The 23,302-nt window shown below is 43.2% G+C and overlaps 1 long non-coding RNA gene across 1 annotated transcript in view; it reads left to right on the forward strand.

The window, feature by feature from the left end:
• The window catches only part of LOC113021509 (uncharacterized), a 46,329-nt gene that overhangs the window by 12,114 nt on the left and 10,913 nt on the right, over positions 1 to 23,302 (forward strand). The window contains exon 2 of the long non-coding RNA XR_003272307.1: positions 19,106 to 19,270. This is a non-coding gene — a long non-coding RNA (uncharacterized LOC113021509). The remainder of the gene's footprint in view (positions 1 to 19,105; positions 19,271 to 23,302) is intronic.

Genomic DNA, 23,302 nt, shown 5'->3' on the forward strand with positions numbered 1-23,302 from the left:
TGTTGTTTAAAATATGACATCTGACAAATTTACGTGTGGTACAACGGTATGGTGGTTCCCATTGTTGCCTCACAGGAAGATGGTCCTGAGTTGAACTCTACCATCTGGTGTGGAGCTTGCATGATTTAGCCCTGCGACAGGCTGGCAACCTATCCAGGGTGTACCCCACCTCTCACCCTATAGTCGCTGGCTCAAGTCCCCTGAATTGAATAAGTGGAAGACAACGGTTGGATGAAACAAATTTATAATATTGTACAGGGAGTGCAGAATTATTAGGCAAGTTGTATGTTTGAGCAATAATTTTATTATTGAACAACAACCATGTTCTCAATGAACCCAAAAAACTCATTAATATCAAAGCTGAATGTTTTTGGAAGTAGTTTTTAGTTTGTTTTTAGTTTGAGCTATTTTAGGGGGATATCTGTGTGTGCAGGTGACTATTACTGTGCAGAATTATTAGGCAACTTAACAAAAACAAATATATACCCATTTCAATTATTTATTTTTACCAGTGAAACCAATATAACATCTCCACATTCACAAATATACATCTCTGACATTCAAAAACAAAACAAAACAAATCAGCGACCAATATAGCCACCTTTCTTTGCAAGGACACTCAAAAGCCTGCCATCCATGGATTCTGTCAGTGTTTTGATCTGTTCACCATCAACATTGCGTGCAGCAGCAACCACAGCCTCCCAGACACTGTTCAGAGAGGTGTACTGTTTTCCCTCCTTGTAAATCTCACATTTGATGATGGACCACAGGTTCTCAATGGGGTTCAGATCAGGTGAACAAGGAGGCCATGTCATTAGTTTTTCTTCTTTTATACCCTTTCTTGCAGCCACGCTGTGGAGTACTTGGACGCGTGTGATGGAGCATTGTCCTGCATGAAAATCATGTTTTTCTTGAAGGATGCAGACTTCTTCCTGTACCACTGCTTGAAGAAGGTGTCTTCCAGAAACTGGCAGTAGGACTGGGAGTTGAGCTTGACTCCATCCTCAACCCGAAAAGGCCCCACAAGCTCATCTTTGATGATACCAGCCCAAACCAGTACTCCACCTCCACCTTGCTGGCGTCTGAGTGGGACTGGAGCTCTCTGCCCTTTACCAATCCAGCCACGGGCCCATCCATCTGGCCCATCAAGACTCACTCTCATTTCATCAGTCCATAAAACCTTAAAAAAACCAGTCTTGAGATATTTCTTGGCCCAGTCTTGACGTTTCAGCTTGTGTGTCTTGTTCAGTGGTGGTCGTCTTTCAGCCTTTCTTACCTTGGCCATGTCTCTGAGTATTGCACACCTTGTGCTTTTGGGCACTCCAGTGATGTTGCAGCTCTGAAATATGGCCAAACTGGTGGCAAGTGGCATCTTGGCAGCTGCACGCTTGACTTTTCTCAGTTCATGGGCAGTTATTTTGCGCCTTGGTTTTTCCACACGCTTCTTGCGACCCTGTTGACTATTTTGAATGAAACGCTTGATTGTTCGATGATCACGCTTCAGAAGCTTTGCAATTTTGAGACTGCTGCATCCCTCTGCAAGATATCTCACTATTTTTGACTTTTCTGAGCCTGTCAAGTCCTTCTTGTGACCCATTTTGCCAAAGGAAAGGACGTTGCCTAATAATTATGCACACCGGATATAGGGTGTTGATGTCATTAGACCACACCCCTTCTCATTACAGAGATGCACATCACCTAATATGCTTAATTGGTAGTAGGCTTTCGAGCCTATACAGCTTGGAGTCAGACAACATGCATGAAGAGGATGATGTGGACAAAATACTCATTTGCCTAATAATTCTGCACTCCCTGTATTATTATTGTTCTAGTAAATTTACCAGTGTATATAGATCTTTCTTTATTAAAATATTAAATTTTGTGCTTTAGTGTACTGTAAAACTAATATATTCGGTACCATATATTTAAAACTTTTTACCATGTACACAGTGTATATCATATAAATATATTTGCAATGTTCAGCAGGATTAAGGAATTAAAGGTCATTGTAAGATTAACTCAAAATGTTTCACATTTTTACTGAGTAAACAGCTGTGGGCCTCGCAAAACCCATCTGTGTGAAATACGTATGGATACCAAATTGTAATCCATAAAACATTTATGTAATCACAATTAAAGTAAATGATGTTTTCCTTGACAATTACTGGTTTTTGGCCTAACACCAAAACAAAGACCTGTACATCTAGAAACAACTAGGCAGGGTCCACCTCTTTACATGCTTTACGTGCAGAACAAGAAAATTAGCCTTGTTCTAGTTTTGTGGTGGAATATGTCATATATCATACACTTATATCCATGAGACACAGCCTATTCATTTATGTCTTCTGTAAGTGATATTTGTCTTTGGTCTCTGTCTTTTGACTTATTTCAGCTACCCTACTAAGTCATGATGTGCTCAATAGAGGACATCCTCGTCTGTCCACTGATTCTTATGTGTTTGCGTTAGGGCTGAACGATTATGGAAAATAATCTAATTGCGATTTTTTTGCCCCAATATTGCGATTGCGATGCGATATGCGATTATTTTTTAAGGTCTTTGTCTTCTGTATTATTAAACAAAGACAAGCAATACATCATATAGTATGGCCAATACTATATTACATTAATTTTAAACTGTTCTTTCCTGGAAGACAGACCTCTGTTATGATGACATGAGGTGATGCATGAATTGATGACTGACATTTTTATTTAACTTCTTCAATCACAACAGTATATTTGAACATACACAATAGTTTATTTTTAGCTTACAAACATCTGAGCATAAAGTGCTGACAAGGAACCCTGGTGTAAACATTAAAATGAAAGTCAGTACAATGTGCAGATTGCAGAAATATACATAAACAAAATCAGTGGCTTTACCACACTCAGTTTTTCGACATCTGTGAACTACTAGACAGTCATTCAATTAAAAAATAATATTAAATAAATAAAACTAATAAATAAAAAATACACACATCTTACTGATCTCTGCAGTCAGTAACATTACACATAAAGTGCAAAGATAATAGCAATTGTATAAACACACACACAAACACGCCTTTAAAGTTTAAAGGCGTGAAATTGGACGGTCTAGTTCAGATTAGCGTCACCGCTGTCTCGGTGGAGTTTAATAAACTCGGCCGTCTGCTTCTTGCTATCTAAAATATAACCAGACACTGGTGTAAATTCTCGACTGTCTCATACTTCTGTTTAATAAGTTTTCTGTTTGACGTTTAGTCAGCTGTGTGAAAACCAAGGAGGAACCCACCCGGGGGATTAATAAAGTTTTATTTTATCTAATCTAATAACTTTAATCTCAGCCAAACCGATTTACTCACGAACAAACAAAACACTGAAAAAAGCCCAACAATAACATTTTTAGGTTGTCTAAGTGACTTATATATTACGTTTAACCCGAGCAGCGAAACTCCGCGGTGATCTGAAAATGATGTGCCGGGAGTTGTGCCGTTCTCGGCCGCATCAGTAACCCTCGAGCTCCCGGCTAGCTGTCGAGCTGGTGGGTAGCAGACGCCTCTGAAAACGTCGAAGCACTTTTGCAAATATGGGATATCTTGATAAACCGAGCAGATATTTGATGTTTACACAGCTACTTTCTCGCCTGAAAATATGTTAAAAGTTTATTTTGTGACCCAGAAAGATTAGTATGAGTAATTTTAAAACTTAGTAGCGGCCCCCATTGCTGGAAACTGGAGTTTGGCTGGGCCGCGCTATGAATTCTGGGATATGGTAGTAATTTGGACAGCCTTATAATCGCAGTATAATCGCAGCCTTTGCGGTTAGAAAATTGCACTTGATCATGTCGCGATATTATCGCAAATGCGATATATCGTTCAGCCCTAGTTTGCGTGCCCTCTTTTAGCTCCAAAGACAGGTGAATTTTCTGTGATTCTCTATTCATGGGACAATGTTATTCTATGTTAGGGGTCCCCAATCCCAGTCCACGAGGGCCGGTGTCCCTGCAGGTTTTAGATGTGTCCTTGATCCATCACAGCAGATTTAAATGGATAAATTACCTTCTCAATCACATGATTCAGGTGTGTTGACCCAGGGTGAGCTCTAAAACCTGCAGGGACACCGGCCCTCGTGGACTGGGATTGGGGACCCCTGTTCTATGTTTTAGTAAAGTTCTTCCTTTCTAGCTTTCACACTCCAATGCACCCACGGGAGTGTGACTAGGTTTGGGGTTCAGAATCTTGCCAGGGAGCAGCCAGGGATTGAACAACCAACCCTCTGACCTTCTGACCTACTCTGCCTGAAAGTCTTAGTAGAACTGTAATCCAGGAAAATGTTACGACTTAATACTGTTTTATCTGTTTCGCTGAGATCTGTCTGAAAGTTATTGTAGGCTAAATCATTCATCCTTGCAAGAAAATGAGGCTTAACTGCTGCTTTTCTCCATGCTGGAAATGAGAAATAAACCCACTCTCTTTTTATTTTGCTCTCTTTCTCTCACCAGCAGCAGAGCTTATGTTTGAATACACAGTATGAATTATGCAGGGTGACTGGCTCTAGCTTCAGGTTAGTAGTTGACAATTTCACAGGAATACAATGTGAAATCTCTAATAGCCAATCAGACTAGGGTGTGTCCCTACCTGGTGTCAGCTGTGCATAATTGATTAAAGATAAACACAGTAGGTAGGTTTTTCACTACTGTTGATAATGTCCAATGAGATTAAACTGTCCAGAACCAGAAATGTCTCAGACTATTCAGTCTGTTATGGGTGGAAAGTCTAGGAATTTCTACATTTGCATGAACCTCCCAGCTGTTTGTTTAATTCCTTCCACCTGTGCACTGCTCACTCTGCGCTCTGCTTTGCACTTGGCATCAAAATACCACACAGAAAAGCAAAGCAAGGTAGGTAAATACCAAACAGTTGGAGCACTGCTTGTTCTAACTGCCAGGAGAGTAGAACATGTACCTATGCTAAATTACTTATGTCACTCTTCAATACTCTGCTGCCTCATTTGGAAAACTCTCCAGCATCATAAGACCAGGCAGCATTAATCCATTCACATGCATCTATCTAATAATCTGACCTGATATCCAGGGCGGTAAAGACCAATCCATGCTGACAAGCTCACTGTGTCATGTTTAAAGGCACGTGAGCAGAGGGTTGACAGAGGATGAACCTGGGATTCTGCTGGCTGTCTAAGTTTTATGTCAGTTTCCCATCAAGAAAATGATGTCGAAGTCCTGCTGCTGCTTGTTGCTATGGCAAACCTCGGAAGATGCTGGTGGTCCTTTCTGTTTGGTGTAAGCAGATAAGAAAGAGGGAAGAAGGAAAGTGTGATTAAAATTTTGCATATTTGCATTTAGAATCCACTCTTCATGTTGCATGCTCTGTGAGCCTCAGTGTGTGTGTGTTTGTGTGTGAGGGAGAGAAACAACTACACCAGTCTGCATGATAATAACCTGTTAGTAGCAGACATTACCTTACACAGAAACAAACTGCATTATCTTTTCCTTCCATTCTAGTATGCATTTCTCTCTATCCCCATTTCCTCCCTCCCGGTCTTCTTTCTCTACTCTTTGTCGTTTTTCAGCCTGGCTCTTATCTTTTCTTTCTTGAAGCTTAGCCTTTTCATTTTTACAGTCAAGCGTGATACACACACGCGCACACACAGAGATGGGGAGAGAGAGACAAATAGAAAGGGGGACTGTGCATGGCCAGTGGGTGGGCACAGATACATCAAATAAAGACTAGGCCAGTCTGACAGGATAGCATGTGCACACACAAGCACACAGTAAACAATGTGTATATTCAAGAGGAACAGTGTGTGTGTGTGTGTGTGTGTGTGTGTGTGTATGTGTGTGTGTGTGTGTGTGTGTGCGCAGCTTATCAGGGTTTGTAAAAGAAGTCATGGTGACAGAAAAGGAGCACAAAAAAGAAGAGGGAAATAAATTAGACTGGAGAGGAGAGGAGAGCTAAAAATGAAAAGGGACAGGAAGAAAGGAGAGAGCAGCAGAAAGGAGAGAGGTAGCCAGCAGGCAGGATAGTGTGGTGCATGTGTGTGTGCAATGGGAGTGTTAGGATGTGAAGTCATGTGTAAAGAAGTAATCATGACAAAGCCTGGCAGTGCTTAAGCTCAGCAGTGACCACATCCATCACATGGCTATAATGTTGGTGAATGTTTTTTTCAGTTGGTTAATAAGTGTGCTCCTCATTGAAAAAAATCAAACATCATACCTGCAACAGTTTATGTATTGCTTACATGATCACAATAAACAAACAAACAAACAAACAAACAAAGTTCATTTAGCAAAGAAAAGAAGAAAAAATGCTCTGCAAAATAAAGATAATACATTTCAATATTGCTTCACCTGTTCTGCAACAGTGATCATTGAGGCTGAGGTGAACAGGTGGGGCCAGAAAGGAATAGGACAATCACCAGTTACTGGTATTTATCTTATAGCCTCGAGCTATATAAATATATACCGTATTTTCACGACCATAAGGCGCACTTAAAAGTCTTAGATTTTCTTCAAATAGTACGGCGCGCCCTATAGCGCAGTGCGCCCTGTGTGTTGTAAGGAGGACGTAGTAGAGAACACCATGAGAACGTTAAAGGGTGAAGTGTGGGCGTTGATCGTATATACTGGACAATCGCACATACCTGTATAAAAGAACAGGTATGTGCATTATGTGGAACATCGTTGTTTTAACAACCCTGAAAATGGCAGAGACACGCTTATGAAGCACAGTTTAAACTGAAGGCCATCAGCTACGCGGAGGAACATGGAAATCGAGCAGCGGCGAGAGAATTTAAGATTAACGAATCGATGGTTCGCAAATGGAGGAAGCTAGAAAACAAGCTCCGGCAGGTCAAGAAAACGCAGCTGAGTTTCCGCGGAAATAAGGCGAGGTGGCCCGAGTTGGAGGAAAGACTTGAGCGGTGGATCATCGAGCAAAGAGCGAGCGGGAGAAGCGTTTCGACTTCACCATTCGGCTAAAAGCAGTTTCACTAGCTGAAGAGATGAACATTGAACATTTCCAAGGAGGTCCGTCTTGGTAGCGCAGCAACTTCCAGCGGATTATAAGGAAAAGCTGGCCATCTTCCGCTCCTACTACAGCAAACACATCGGCGACAAACACATCCAGCCCAGCCACATCACTAACATGGACGAGGTCCCGCTCACTTTTGACATCCCGGTGAGTCACACTGTGGAGAAGAAGGGGACCAGCACGGTAGCGATACGCACAACGGGGTATGAAAAGTCTTCTTTTACTGTTGTGCTTGGCTGCCATGCTAATGGACAGAAACTGCCACCTATGGTGATTTTTAAGAGAAAGACTTTGCCTAAAGAGAAGTTTCCAGCAGAAATCATCATTAAGGCAAATGAAAAGGGCTGGATGGATGAGGAAATGATAAAAGACTGGCTGAGGGAGGTGTATGTAAGGAGACCAGGTGGTTTTTTCCACGCAGTTTCACTAAGAGTGGAAGGCAGCGCCGGGCGAGTTACGCCACAATTTGCCAATGGATTGTAGATGCTTGGGCTAACATGTCTGCTGGCACTGTTGTTCGAGCTTTCGCAAAAGCCGGCATCGTTTCCGAGGAGCCGCACGGCACGGAAAGTGACTCTGACGGTGAAGACAGTGAACCTGGCATGTTTGATGGAGATTTAGCGCAGCTGTTCAATTCAGACACAGAGGATGAGGACTTCCATGGGTTTGATTGATGATAAAAATGTGAGTACCAAACTTTGTTTTGCTCCTGCTTTATTTTTAAATATGCACACTTGTATGCTTGTGTGTTGTTGATGATGACGATTACCGGCAATAGAAATGTGAGTAAGGTACCGAACTCAGGTTTGCTCCTGCTTTATTTTTAAATACGCATACGGTACTTGTATGCGCCCTATGATCCAGTGCGCCTTATGTGTGTGTTAAATACAGTAATGGCACACATAACTGAGACTGCGCCTTTTAGCACAGTGCGCCTTATGGTCGTGAAAATACGGTACATATATAGCTCGAGGCTATAAGACCACACCAACCCATGCACTGCCTAATTGACTAAAGACAGGCATTGTGTGACTCAATGCCTCACACATGGATTCTGGAATGCCTAAAACTGTTCAAGACCAACAGGACCCTAAAGGCCTTCAATTCAGTGGGAAAGGGGAAGACAACACTAAAGGCCAATTTCAAGGCAATTGCACAAATCACCGTCAAGTGCGGGATTTGCCATGATGATGCTCTGTCCCCACTGCTGTTCAGCATAGGCCTGAACCCCCTCAACCTGATCATTAACAAGACTGGATACCAGCTATGGAAAAGAGCAAATGTCAGGCACCTCCTCTACATGGACATCACGTTGTATGTAAAGAGTCAACAAGACATTGATTCACTGATCCATATCACTAGAAAAATAAATGTTGTCACTTAAATGTTCTCTGTGCTACTCTGCGTCCTGCATTTGAGTCCAAGCTAGTTTTCCCGCTGTCCCTGGTTCCGGCCCGATTTGCTCCCTGGTGCGCCCTTGCCAACGAGCCGGTTATATAACATCTAAGTCAGAGTGTGCCGCGATGGAAAAGTACATTAAGGAGTCACTAGCAGCTGGTATCATACGTCCGTCGTCATCTCCTGTGTGAGCTGTTTTTTTTTCTTTGTAGACAAGAAGGATGGCTCTTGCCGGCGGTTCATTGATTTCAGAGGCTTAAATTACATTACTACCAAGAACAAGTATCCCTTGCCACTCATTAGCTCCGCTTTTGAATCACTACAGGGTGCTACAATATTCACTAAGTTAGATCTCCGCAACGCTTGTCACTTAGTGCGAATCCGTCAGGGAGACGAGTGGAAGACAGCTTTCAACACCCCCCTTGGTCATTTCGAGCATCTTCTCATGCCTTTTGGTTTGGCAAACACACCAGCCGTGTTACAAGCCCTAATAAACAACGTTCTGCAGGATTTCCTCGACCGGTTTGTATTTGTCTATCTAGATGACATTGTCATTATTTCTAAGACTCTGGAAGAGCATTGTTCACATGTCCGAGCTGTCCTTCAATGCCTCATGGAGAACAAACTAACGGCTACAGTGAAAGCGGTCACAGACTGGCCTGTACCCTCCACTCAGAAACGACTCGAGAGTAGGGCTGCTCAATTAATCGAATTTTAATCACGATTACGATCTGGGCTTTCAACGATCATTAAAAATGACTGAGCCGATTATTAGCCCCTCCCTCATTTATCCGCGACACCTTAAAGGCCGGTCCGTGAAAATATTGTCGGGCATAAACCGTCCGTGGCGCAAAAAAGGGTGGAGACCGCTGATTAAGAGGACCCGAGGGAAGCTCGGAAAGCTAAGCAGAAGTTATTTGGAGAGGAGAGTGACTGCTGTTGGTTGAAAAGAGAGGTAAAAAAACTTCAGTGGTGTTGCACACTATTTTATATTATTTTTTTTAAAGTCATTGTTAACCCTTTAAAGCCGGTCAGAGCAGCACGCTCCGTTTTGCGTAACTATTTTTAAATCCCTGTAGAACCTGAACCGTGTAAGCTAGCGCAATAATTTGTTTTGCATATGAAACCGGAGGAGTTGTACTTACATCTGATGCCATCAGCTTGTCCTCGGTCACGGTTTCCTTCCACATATAGCTTTGCAAAAATTGCATAAAAAGCGCTTGCAGGAACAGAAACATAATATTCCAGAAACACGCTTTACCGATCCGATCAGCTGTTCGTAACACTTCCCACAGTGAAATGATGCACCTGCTGTTTTCTTTGCAAATTTGCATCATAGGATTGTTTTTTGTTTTTCCTGCAGTATATAAAAATTGCTGTATCTCTGAAATAAAACTATGAAGACACTCAAAATAAATTTCCTCTGGTGGGAAACTATTTTTTGCAACTTTATTGTATTTAAAGTTTTGAGGGATAAACCTCTTAAATTTCTCCAAGTAGAAGTATATGTAAACAAAACAAAAGCGATTTTCAATTTTTTTTGTAGTTTATTGCACTTTTTTGCAATTTATGTAATTACTATGGACTTAATGCATACATATTATTAAAATATGGGCTATAACAGTTGTATTGATGTATAGCAACTTGAAATGCTCCCACAAATGGCACTACAGCATGTAAAAAAAAAAAAAAAAAAAAAAAAAAAAAAAAAATATATATATATATATATATATATATATATATATATATATATATATATTTAAGCTCTGGTGGACTTGGTTCTATAGTAGGTCTTAAAGGGTTAAATAAAGGGTGCTTCTCCAACAGCATCACCATCAACACAGGAGCACCTCAGGGATGTGTCCTCTCGCCACTGCTCTACTCCCTCTACACTTCAGACTGTGTGGCCACCCACGGCTCCAACACCATTGTGAAGTTTGCTGACGACACAGTGGTGTTGGGTGCCATCTCCAACAACGATGAGGCGGCCTACATGGATGAAGTGAAGAATCTGGCATCGTGGTGCCAGGACAACCACCTCCAGCTGAACGTCAGCAAGACCAAGGAGCTGGTGGTGGACTTCAGAAGGGGTCAGCACAGAGACTACAAGCCCATCATCATCAATGGAGCTCCAGTGGAGAGGGTGCAGTCCTTCAAGTATCTTGGTGTCCACATCTCCTCAGACCTGACATGGGCTGCCCACATTCAGGTCCAGACCAAAAAGGCTAGGCAGCGCCTGTATCACCTACGACAACTGAGGAAGTTCAGGGTTTCTCCAAAGATCCTCAGGATTTTCTATACAGGCGCTGTGGAGAGCATCCTCACACAGAACATGACATCGTGGTTTGGGAACAGCTGTGTGAAGGACAAAAAAGCTCTCCAGAGAGTGATCCGTACAGCAGAACGCTGCTGCAGGATTGCTCTCCCCCCGCTTCAGGACACCTACACCAGGAGATGCCGGACTAGAGCAGCGCAGATACTGAAGGACCCGTCCCATCCAGGCAACAAACTGTTCCAACTTCTGCAATCTGGTAGAAGGTTCAGCATCTTCCGGGCAAGGACAGAGAGACTCAAGAGGAGCTTCTATCCCCAAGCCATCCGTACCCTAAACACACACACCCGCCCTCTCACATCATCTATAATTGACTGAGACAGGACTCTTCCGGACACTAAACCAAGGCACAATGTACATTTCAATTCCTTTAATTTTAAATATGTTTATATTGTCTATCCTGTAAAATAGTCAGATGTCTATTCATATTAATGTACAGAATTCACCTGCTTGCTGCTACTACTGCACATTCACCCAGTGTATATACTATATGTCTGTATGTATATATATATAATGTTCTTCCTCTACACCCCCCCCCCCCCCCCCCCCAATTTTTGCACATGTCGAGGAGCGTGTCAGGCTACATTTCACTGTGTGTTATACTTGTATAACTATGCATGTGACAAATAAAGAACCTTGAACCTTGAACCTTGAAATATCGTCAAATAATCGTGATCTCAATTTCAGTGAAAATAATCGTGATTATCATTTTTGCCATAATCGAGCAGCCCTACTCGAGAGGTTTTTGGGATTCGCCAATTTCCAACGCCGATTCATAAGAAACTAGTCAGGTAGCAGCTCCACTTACACACCTCACTTCCACTAAACTTCCATTCATCTGGTCCAATGAAGCAGATAGCACGTTCACTAGACTGAAACATCTATTTGCAACAGCGCCCATCCTCATTCTGCCTGACCCAGACTTTTATTGTCGAGATGGATGCTTCTGTTGTGGGGTTGGGGCAGTACTGTCCCTCTTGTAAGCATACCGGTCGGGCACCTTTTTTTGCATCGGCTTTTGCCAGCGGAAATGAATTATGATGTAGGGACCGGGAACTGCTTGCCCTTAAGTTTGCATTGGAGGAGTGGCGATCATTTGAAGGGCGCTGAGAAACCGTTCCTAGTGTGGACGTACCACAAGAACTTAATGTACAGTACTTATGCAGTGCTAAGAGACTGAATGCATGCCAAGCTTGATGGTCACTGTTTTTCCCCCCTTTTTAACTTTTCTATTTCTTATTGCCCAGGCTCCAGAAATGTAAAACCGGATGCCCTTTCTTGGCAGTTTGACTCTGAAACAGCACAATCAGAATCTTCCCCCATACTTCCAGCCAGCTGCAAGGTTGGAGCTGTCACTGTCACGCCATTAACCAGGCTCTCCAGACAGAACTGGGGCTGCCAGACTGGCGTTTTGTTCCTGCAGCCGCTCGCTCCAAGATGCTGGAGTGGGTGCATGCTTCTAAGTTCGTGTGCCACCCAGCAGAGATAGGATGGTTTACTCTAATTAAAAGACATTTTTGATGGGACATGCTAGATAAGGACATTAGGGAGTATGTGGCTGCGTGCTCAGTATGTGCCAGGAATAAATCACATAATGAACATCCTGCAGGGCTGCTACAGCCCATGTTCCCTCTAATTTTTCATGTGTCTGAGCAAACACACAAACTCCCTGAGCATCCCTTGGACCACTGTGAGCAACAGTAGACGTGTGCACTGTGGTCACGCCAGCATCTAATCCATCCAAGTCACATGGTTTATTAAAATAATCAAATTACAGCATTTACATTTATTTATTTACTTTTAATTAACTGCTTTAGCCCACTTACAATGAAAATTTAAATAAGTCTTGTTCATGACCTGTGCAGTATGTTAAGTCTATTGGAAGTAAAAATAACTTGGAACGCCAATTTTGAAAACACAACTTTCTCATTGCCTCATTGTTCTGACACACACAACAAAACTATTGACTACACTACACACTAACTACACACTAACTACACACTAACTACACACTAACTACACACTAACTACACACTAACTACACACTAACTACACAAGATTTATGCTAAATGTCACAAATCTCTCACATCTCAATCTCCGCCGTCACTCCTAAAACTTCCCCCTTCCTAAACAACTAAATGCCATGTTGCCATATCATTTTTTGATTGGTCGACATGGTACATTTTTCCACCAATAGGAAAGGGTGGGGTTTTCTTTGGTTTTGTTTTTGTTCACAGGCTTTCGAGCGTTTTCCTTATAAAACGCCGTTTTTACCGTTTCTTCCTGCAGTAAATATAAACAACGACAGTATTCAGGAAGAAAACCAAACACGCCGCTTTGCTAGCTAAAACACCGGTGTCGGCACATTAGAGGGAACATTGGCCACGCTTCATCACCCTTGTCCCACATTGCCCTGGATTTTGTAACAGGACTCCCGGTTTCGGCAGGAAAGACTACCATACTCACAGTCATAGATCGGTTTTCTAAGGCAGCACACTTTATAGCTTTAGAGAAACTGCCCACAGCAGCAGAAACGTCTAGGCTACTAATTGAACATGTTTTCAGGCTTCATGGCATTCCAGTAGAAATAGTTTCAGACAGAGGTCCACAATTCTTGTCCCAAGTCTGGAGATCTTTTTACACCACTTTAGGGGCCAAGCCTTGCCTGAGCTCTGGGTACCACCTGCAGACTAATGGCCAGACAGGATGTTTGAATTGGGAGCTCAAGGCCACACTCCACTGCTTAACCTGTCAACTTTGGCCACTTATCTACCATGGGTGGAATATGCACACAACACGTTAACAACATCCGCTACCAGGTTGTCACCATTTGAAGCCTCATTGGGATATCAACCACCACTGTTTCCTGAGCAGGAGGCTGATCTCGCTGTCCCCAGCAGTGCTGCTGTCGGGTCTGGACTCGTAAATGGGAGGCACTATTATGTACAGTAGCCCATCAACGTCGCTATGCCAACTGGCGACGGTCACCAGCACCAACATACTCACCAGGACAGAAGGTGTGGCTGACTGCTAAGGACATCCCTCTCAGAGCGTCCTCCTGGAAAAATGTCCCCTCAATTCATTGGTCCCTATACAGTGGATAGCCCCACAGCTGTCAAGCTCCATTTACCTCCAGCCTTACAGATTCACCCTGTTTTTCATGTCTCCCAGGTGAAACCGGTACTGTCTAGCCTCCTTTGCCCGCCTCCTGACCCCCCGCCTCCCACCTTGCTCATCGACAGACACCCAGCCTTCACCGTCTGGCGTATCCTGGATGTGCGGTGGCGGGGTAGAGGGCAGCAGTTTTTGGTGGACTGGGAGGGTTACAGGCTGGAGGAATGTTCTTGGGTACCTCGATCGTTGATACTTGACCCTGTGATGATCTCTGACTTTTTCAGGTAAGCCGCGGGGCGGATTCTGGTCGGCCGCCAGGAGGCATCCATTGGGGGGGGCAGTTCCACCTCTGGGAGGAAGCACCATGCTCCTGCTCATTGCTGGCACCTGTGGGTAATTAAGCCGTGGATTTATAAGGCCAGCGCGCTCAACCTCTCTTCGCTAGATTCTCAGCTAACCACAGTTGCTGCAGGCCAGCTCTGTGTTTTGTACACATCTTAGCAAACTACCTTGTCTCACCTTGTATCTCTCTTTCATAGCTACACACCAGATTACCAGAAGCAAATCTCTGCCATAGAACCCCCATCCGGACGCTGGACCTCCCGACAGTCTCACAGTTTTACTCACTCCATGCACCTGCCTGCCTCCCTGCCTCAATGTCAGGAATTTCGGATTACTTACCACTCACCTGGACCACTCTCCCCTGCATGCTACTGATCCACCCGCGGCAAGTAGGCAGTGCAAAGGACTATTCAGAACAAATAGCTGCCAGTATTCCTCCGGAACCATACCTAAATAAATGTACTCTAGTTTCAGTGACTCTGACCCCTTCCCAGGACCCAGCCATCCAGTCTGACTCTCCCTTTGGCCCAAACCACAGAACTGCAGTTTCCACAGTTGAAAAATCACTGATTGTTTACATAGCTCAGGTCGCATAAGCGCCCCTTAGTTTTGGTGTTTGTTCTTAGCACAAGTTAAAGACACGACTCAGTTTTCTAGTTTTGTTCGCTTACACTTTTTGTGAATCATAAACGTTGTCACTTAAACGTTCTCTGCGTCATGCATTTCAGTTTGTTTTTTTTTAGTCAGCCTTGGCCGTGACAGGATGGAAGCCACTGACACGAAAACAAGAAAGCTCCTTACCATGCATGGAGGGTTTCACCCCAAGTCCAGCAGCCTCGGACTGTATGGTAACTGGAAGGAGGAAGCAGAGGACTACTGAGTGTCATAACCACTATGTAGGATGAAACAATAAGATCCCCAAGTACAGTAGTTTAATCTACGAATAATACATTTTTGGAATTGGTCTTTATTTTTTAAAAGCCATATGTGTTTGGATTTTTTATAAGCATTCAAACTGAACATTTTACTTCTTTGCGTCTTTAAATTAAAAGAAATTGGTACTTTTTGCGAGGTTGGTGGGGGTATATTATCATGGAGTTTCAGCCTTGATCAGATTAAGTTTGAGAGTATTTTGACACCTGCCATGTTTGGTCTGTTTAAATCATACTTTGTTTTGTTTTACCCATTGTTGTGTTTGTTTTGGTCACCATCCATGTGTGATTATTGTTTTCACATCTGCACATAGACCTTCTGGAGGAGGTGGTCATGGCATGGTTCCAAATGATCTCCAGAGCAGTTCATTTATGGTGTGAGCGTAAGCCAACCCTGATCTAAACCAAGTAAAAGGTGTACAAACAGTTTGAGAGGGTGAGACAGGGCATGAGGAAGTGGTCTATATAGACAAAGTCTGAGGAAGAAGAGAGAAAGTGATAATGAGAGAAATGATAGAGCAGGCAGCATGATTAGGTGTTTGTAGATGCCGAGTGAAGGGAAAGGAAATGAGAGATAGAGATATACTGTTAAGTGCGACGTTGTCACCCATTTATGGTGATCATGTCAAATACTAAGCTTCTCTCTCTGTCACTCGGTCTCTGTGTGTGTGTGGTTCTTTGACTGACATGGAGGAAAACTAGAAAGCTTGTCTTTCCCTTTTACAATCACATGTTCACTCTTATCCCTCTTGTTATCTCCTCATGCTCTTACTTCTCACTGCTCTGGTTGTTTACTCTCCTTTTTCTTTCTACTCATTGTTAATTATACCCGCCATCTTTGATTCTTGTCTTCCCTACATTCTCCACCAGCACTCCTGGTGCTGAAAATCACACATAAAATCAATGTGTGTTTTAGATTCAGTTTATATTGTTAGCCCTTGACATTGTTTCAGAAGCTAATGATATGTTTTCCCTGGTAAAAAGCCAGACTTAGTTTCCACAGTATTTGATTTTGTATTAGCTAAAAGTCAACTGAAAAACAAAATTTAGAGATAAACAAAAACCAACACCTCAATGATCCTAGGACCTTGAAAAGAAAGGCAACTGGACTTCAAGTTACTTGAAGATGTTTCACCTCTCATCCGAGAAGCTTCTTCTGTTCAATTTATTTACTTTATTTTATTTAGAAAGAGGGGCAATACATGCTAATGAACATTTTAACAAATGTAAATATCCCAGATTATAGTCTTGGACTAATTTCCACCTGCAGACACTCTGGCAGGTTGGTGTTACACACAAGTTAGTAAAAACATACAGAGACACTATTTAGTCATGTGACAAGGACAAAAACAGTGATCACACTGTACTAGAACAAACAATAACACGAAGCGTGGACACAGAGGACAATATAAATAACAATAACCAAATACTGGAGATTCCCAGATATTTAGTGGGAGCAGCAATGGGATTTGTCCCTTAAGACGGCCCTTGACATACAAGGTGTGAAAAAGGTTGTTGTCATTATCAGCAAAGCTTTCCGGTGAAGCCATTGTGAGACTTGCCTCTCTCTATCATGTGATCTATTGAGATCAACTGACACAAGCTGTGAGTGGGCGTTCAGGCGCCTGGGGAAAGATCTCAAAACTAGATTGTAGGTGGCAGACAGTTGGTGTCATAAACCGCCCCTTCTATTCAAGAATGATCGTTCGCAGTAGACAGAAGTAGGCTTCTGTCACTCTTCTTTCATGCTATCTAAAATGAGAACAATGGTGTCCTCAAAAGAGTGACCTTGTGCATCTGAGTCTTGTCCCGTCGAGGTGGCTCTTCTACTACGTTGTTTAGTTTGTTTTTTGGAGTTTTGGGATAAACCAGTTTTGTCTCAGTGTGTAGCTAGGCTTGGAGTGCACTGGGATGTCATGCTTGGAGAATATTTGCCCGAGTTTCTCTGAAAAAACTTGCCCCATAAGGGATGACAGTGTTGTTTCGTTTGCCATTCTGTTTCTACTTAATTGGTGTCTCAGCTTCTTTACTGTGCATCTTTGCTAATTTGATGGAAGCCTAATTGGGATAAACATGCTTTAAGAGCTTTCTTTATGTGTTTGTTCCTTTTCCTTCCCTTCTGGATTAGAAGGAACATTTCTACCCAGTGTTGCAGATTCCTGATTACTCCACGTTCCAGAGGGTGGTTGGAAGCAAAGAGATGGTATTGGTCTGTGTATGTGGGCTTCCAGTAAACTTCACTGTTGAGGTTTCCATTTTCCTCAATGTGCACAGCACAGTCCAGAAACGGCAAACTATTATCCTTTGTATTTTCCCTGGTGAACTTTGTTTCTATCCACTGAGTTGATGTGAACAGTGAAAGCTTATATTTCTTTGGTTTTGATTTGGCCCAGGTGTTATTAACATATCTGTACCAGTGAATAGGTTCTCTCTTTGAAAGAGCCAAGAGCTTTAGTTTCCACTTTCACATTGGGAAGCCCATGGCACATCTATGTTTTTGTCTGTAGAAACCCTCATTGGGTATAGGATTGGGCCTATAGGATTTTGGAGTTAGAGTTAGAGGTACATGGGAGGCCAAGCGGAATGCAACTCGGACAGTGGCTCAAAAAAAACTTTGATGTGGGATGAGTTCGGTGGGGCCATGGAAAAAGACTTTTAACTGCTTCAAGGTGATTCCAGAAAACAATCAATTCAATTCAATTTTATTTATATAGCGCCAAATCACAACAAAAGACGCCTCAAGGCGCTTCATAGATACAGAGAAAAACCCAACAATCATATGACCCCCTATGAACAAGCACTTTGGCAACAGTGGGAAGGAAAAACTCCCTTTTAACAGGAAGAAACCTCCAGCAGAACCAGGCTCAGGGAGGGGCGGGGCCAACTGCTGTGATTGGTTGGGGTGAGAGAAGGAAGACAGGATAAAGACATGCTGTGGAAGAGAGACAGAGGTTAATAACAGATATGATTCAATGCAGAGAGGTCTGTTAACACATAGTGAGTGAGAAAGGTGACTGGAAAGGAAAAACTCAATGCATCATGGGAATCCCCGGCAGCCTACGTCTATTGCAGCATAACTAAGGGAGGATTCAGGGTCACCTGGTCCAGCCCTAACTATATGCTTTAGCAAAAAGGAAAGTTTGAAGCCTAATCTTGAAAGTAGAGATAGTGTCTGTCTCCTGAATCCAAACTGGAAGCTGGTTCCACAGAAGAGGGGCCTGAAAACTGAAGGCTCTGCCTCCCATTCTACTTTTAAATACTCTAGGAACAACAAGCTCCCTCGCACAATGCAATCTGGATTTGCCGCTTATCTGTATTCTAATTTTAATAACTGTACAGTACTCTGCTTTGGTAACTATTGTCCATGATGTAAATATGTAAAAATTGTGTTTCTGTTCTGTTTTATGTGTGGGGTTTTTTTGTTTCAACAACGGAATAGCTTTGGGACCACTCTGTGAATGTCTTTGACAGGTCCAGCCAGAGCCAAGACTTTATCCCAATTAACCATCTCTGGAGAGCTTTGAAAATTCAGTTCAATTTTATTTATACAGCACCAAATCTCAACTGCAGTTGCCTCAAGGCACTTTATATTGTAAAGTAGACCCTGATACTTAGCTCACCCGCCACCGCTCTCTCCAACCATGTCCACCACATCTCACAGGATGGGCGAGGTGGATGACCCACAGAACCACTGCAGAACCACTGCTGCTGCTTCTGTAACTGTCATCTGGAGACAGGGAACGAGGTTTTTGAGTCATTGCCTATACTGGAGCTAGTGGTCCTTGAGCAGATGATGAGGCTCCTGGTGACTGGAGTGGATTTGGTGTGTTGGAGAGGGCCATGACCTTTTCAGAGGACCACTTAGCAGCATGGTGGCCTGGCACAGAGGAAGAAACATCCGACCCCCACAATCTGGCATAGATGCCTCACACTAACACTCTCCCCACTGTTTTTCTCCTCAGATCTCAGTGGGAACAGGTGTTGCTCCTGACTCACGTGAATTTGTGCAAACATCAGCGCAGGAGAGCTGGAAGTGCACGCAGCCCGAACTCTTCTGCAGGGAGTGTCAGCTCATAGAGGTGGGATCCTTGTGGCCGGCCCAGACTGGAAGGACGTACAAAGTTCTGGTGAGGTGCCAGGGTGTGGTACACAATAGGCTATGGTGGACTCTACCAAACCCTGCTTCAGCCTGGGTTGTTGTTGGGTGGGAATTAGGTGTGTACATAGTGACTTTCACAAATATCCAGTGGTGTTAGGTTAAAATGTATAGAGTTGGGGCAGTGGTTAGCTCCTTTCTTGGTCACCCCTTATTTCTTGGGATGGATTGGGCTGAGTTTAATAAGCTGGTGGGGCAGCGCTTATGACTGGGAACGACTTGTGGTATCTGTGCTGAGGCTGTCCAACACTGCTACCAGGGAGGAGAAATCCACAGGGCATTTTCAGGAGACCCTGCCACTTCCTGTGATTAAATCCAAGGAATATTTTCCATTGGAGCAGTCCTTTGGTGACACTCTACACTCAACGTTGGTTTAAGAAATAAACATTAAGGGTCACATGGTGTGTGCTGAGGCAGAACAGTCCTTTGTGATAATTAGGCACAGGCTAGTATGACACACTGGAGAGAGAAACTGAGTCATTTGTGCTGAAAAGGCATCTCACAGGCAGCTTATTTTAACCTAACGGTCAGCCACATGAGGTCTGATATTATTTGTTGGTGGTACCCCTGTGCAGCAATTTTGCAGGAAGTCTGGCACAGGCACTGTTTCAGATCATCTCCCGAGTTAGCATGCGTAAAAGATATTGACCAGAACACCTTATTCAATACTTGCACATTAAAGGAGCTGCATGAATTACTGGTTCTTTAGGGAATTCAGACTAGCACCTCAGTACTAGTCTGAAAGGCATGGGAATGATTGGGGATGTGGGGATGCAAGAAGCTGTGATTGACAGCCAAGAAGTGGCAGTGTTCTGGTGACAGCCATAGTTAGAGCAACTTTGCCATAAAGCCGAGGGCCACGTCTTTGAAGCTGGGAAGTGAAGTGTGCAAAGCAAAATAAAAAACCTGTGTAAACTGAAACTGCTGTGTCAGACTGTGTATGTTGGACACACACAGTAGCTTTCGTGTTACAATGTTGTTTGACTGAGGAGACAGCTGCTTCTTTCTTGAGAGAGAAACAATGGAGTTTTATATCTGAGAGAAACCGCAAAAGGTAGCTGAAAAGTTCATATGAGTATATTCTATTCATGGAAGGAGGATACAACATAGGACTACCTTTCCATTTAATCACTGGATTGTGGTGAAATGGAAATGGAAAGAGTTTATATTAATCTTTGCTCGTAGTGCCCCATAGAAAGCTTTCCAAAGAGCTCTGGGCCTTTCTCAGAAATTATATCTACTGAAAGTCTGTTACTGAGAAAGACATGTTGGACCAATACATGAGCTCTGGCAACACTTTGCTAGACCCGCCCCTGCACAGTTACCAGCTGTCAGCTGCTTAGAAAAGGATCCTGGTGTTATTTGTCTCTCAGAAACAGTTCATAACTTTAACTCATCCATGTCACCTAAAAGGTAAACCTGTTTCTCCATCACCTGTTCAGCTCTGATGATTCAGTAAGGACATCTCCTGGTTTCATCTTCATGTTTCCCTCTCACCACGTATCCAAACTGACATCATGACCAGCAGCTTTACAGCTGTGGCTCCAGCAAACATCAGCTGATACTAGAAATTAATATTAAATAAATTCTAACAACAGCTGATCAAGCTTAAAAGTGCTGCTGTTGTTTAGCGCGACATCTGCTGGTTTCCTCTTTCTGGCGCAAAGTGGGCGATAAATAAACAAGAGAGACGATCAGCTGATCATTGATCAGTTTCATGATTGAAGTAGCAACAGGAGAGGGAGGGGGAGAGAATGAGAGAAGAAGAGGCAGCTGTGCAGCAAAGACACAGAATAACTCCAGCTTTGTGTCTTTTTCATTGTAGCTAAAGTCCGGGACAAACTGTTCCTTTTCACCTCAACACGAAACGCGTAATATTTTCTCTGAATACGAGACGATTCCGTCTTTTTACAGGACGGTTGGAAACTCTACTAACTAACCTTGTGAATTAAATAAAGTTCACTATCAGTAACATCATAGCACCCACCCAGCTATATAGAAACTCCGTCATGCTAGCTAGCACGCAGTACGAGTTATTGTAACTGACTGTAAAAAGTCAGCACAACAAAGTCAAAGGAGCTTGTAAAGAAAAACGTTTGGACTTCTGTAAGTTGCTTGAAGACGTTTCACCTCTCATCCGAGAAGCTTCTTCAGTTCTAAGGTCAAATGGTGGAGAGTCCCAGATATAAACCTAGTGGGAGTTTCCCCCCAAAGAGGGACAAAGGACCCCTGATGATCCTCTAATCGCCTGAGCCAAGGTGTGAAACTGGGTGTGGGTCCCAATCAGCCAGAGTTTTGGGTGAGCTCATTGTGAAACCTGGACCCACCTTAATCATGCGAATTCCTGAGATCAGATGGCCCATGGTATGCCCAATGGCCAGTCCCAGTAATTATTTTAATAGTGATTAAAGGAAAGCGCTGCTGTTTTGAATGCTAGAAACACATTTTCTTTCACTTTCCCTGCACTCACCATCTGAGTAAGGGCTCTGTCTCTTCCTCTTCAGCCCCTTTTCCATTAGTACCTACTTGGATCGACTCGGCATGGTTTGCCACGGCTTTCAGGGTTTTCTATTAGGTCATACTATTATTTTACTCTGGCGCAGTTCCAAGCAGGTATTAAAATGTGAAGTCATCAGACTGCATGCCACCAGTTGGGTACCACAACGGCTGAAGTGGGGCAAATCGAATAGATTGGAAGTGGTATAGTCAAATGGACACAATCTACGGGCACTGACTGGCGAGCATCAGGAGGCAGAGTGGCCCCGACTTGGACACGGCATTTTTAGAAACTATGGTGAAGGACGGTGAGTGCTTCGTGTGTTCAAACATAATAGTACTTGTCGCGTGTTGAGTTCACTTTGAACAAGCCTGGACATTTTTTAATAACGCCATTGTCTACTTGCTGCAATAAAAACTCCATGCTCTGCATGTTGTTTTGTGCTAGCTGTGCATTAACTTCCTCTTCTGAGGGGTCATTGTAAAGCCATATGAGCAACATCTGATGAACACTACTAGTATTAATACGGGTTCATTTTTTCATTTATGTTGTAATGTCATGTCGTGTGTGTCCTTATGCTATGCATGTCTTATGTTTCAGAAATGCTTTCTACATGTGAGGGTTTTTCGTCCACCACCATTAGTCTTGACCTCCCTTGTCTGTGATTCAGTTCTGGTTGACGGCGTCGACAGCTACACCTTTTGGCATGACACAGAAACTGCTCATCGCTGGTAGGACACGATGATAGGTTTCATACTATAGAGAAAGAAGTCCAAACCTGACCTCACAAGTGTTCCCATGGAGATGCAGGCAGATGGAGATGTGTTAAACCAAGATCAGTGGGAACACCACATCCAGCTGCCGCTCAATGAGGCACGGGAGCAGGAAGTTGCCCTGCGAAGGGAGGAAATGGCACAGGCCACAGTCTTCAACCAGGCATTCCTCAGTGTGCTTTGCAGCCTCACACGAGCAATGGATGGCCACTCAAGTTTCACCTCACCCCTAAACTTTCCACATTGGAGATTAAAAAAACAAATTTATACTTTATATAGGTTTGTACCCCTCTGTTCCAGGAGAGTCTTACCAAAAACTTAGCTGTTGCAAATAATAATAATCACTAATTTGTACATATTTGTAAGTATTTCAAGCCTATAATGTGTGTGCATCACGGTTTGTTGTATTTAAGCAGTCATTACTAAATGACATTTTTCACCAAACTTTTGTTGCCCAGTAATAAACGCTGTGTCTTTGTCGTGTGATGTCACCACACAAAAATGTGGTGTGTCCATAATTCTGTAAAGTGATTTACACTACAGGAGATTTATCCCACAGCCGGACAACTGTTAGCATTTCAGTGATGTGAAAAATGTAACAGCCCACATGAAAACACAGAATAACCGCAAAAGTAAACAAACTTTATCATTTCTATTTCATTTGGCATCTAACAGCAGTATTCCTGTAAGCACATGACAAGGGGTGAGAATAATATCATTAACTGGAGCACAA

Source organism: Astatotilapia calliptera, chromosome 4 (assembly GCF_900246225.1).
Source record: "Astatotilapia calliptera chromosome 4, fAstCal1.2, whole genome shotgun sequence".
In the NCBI taxonomy this organism is placed as follows: domain Eukaryota; kingdom Metazoa; phylum Chordata; class Actinopteri; order Cichliformes; family Cichlidae; genus Astatotilapia; species Astatotilapia calliptera.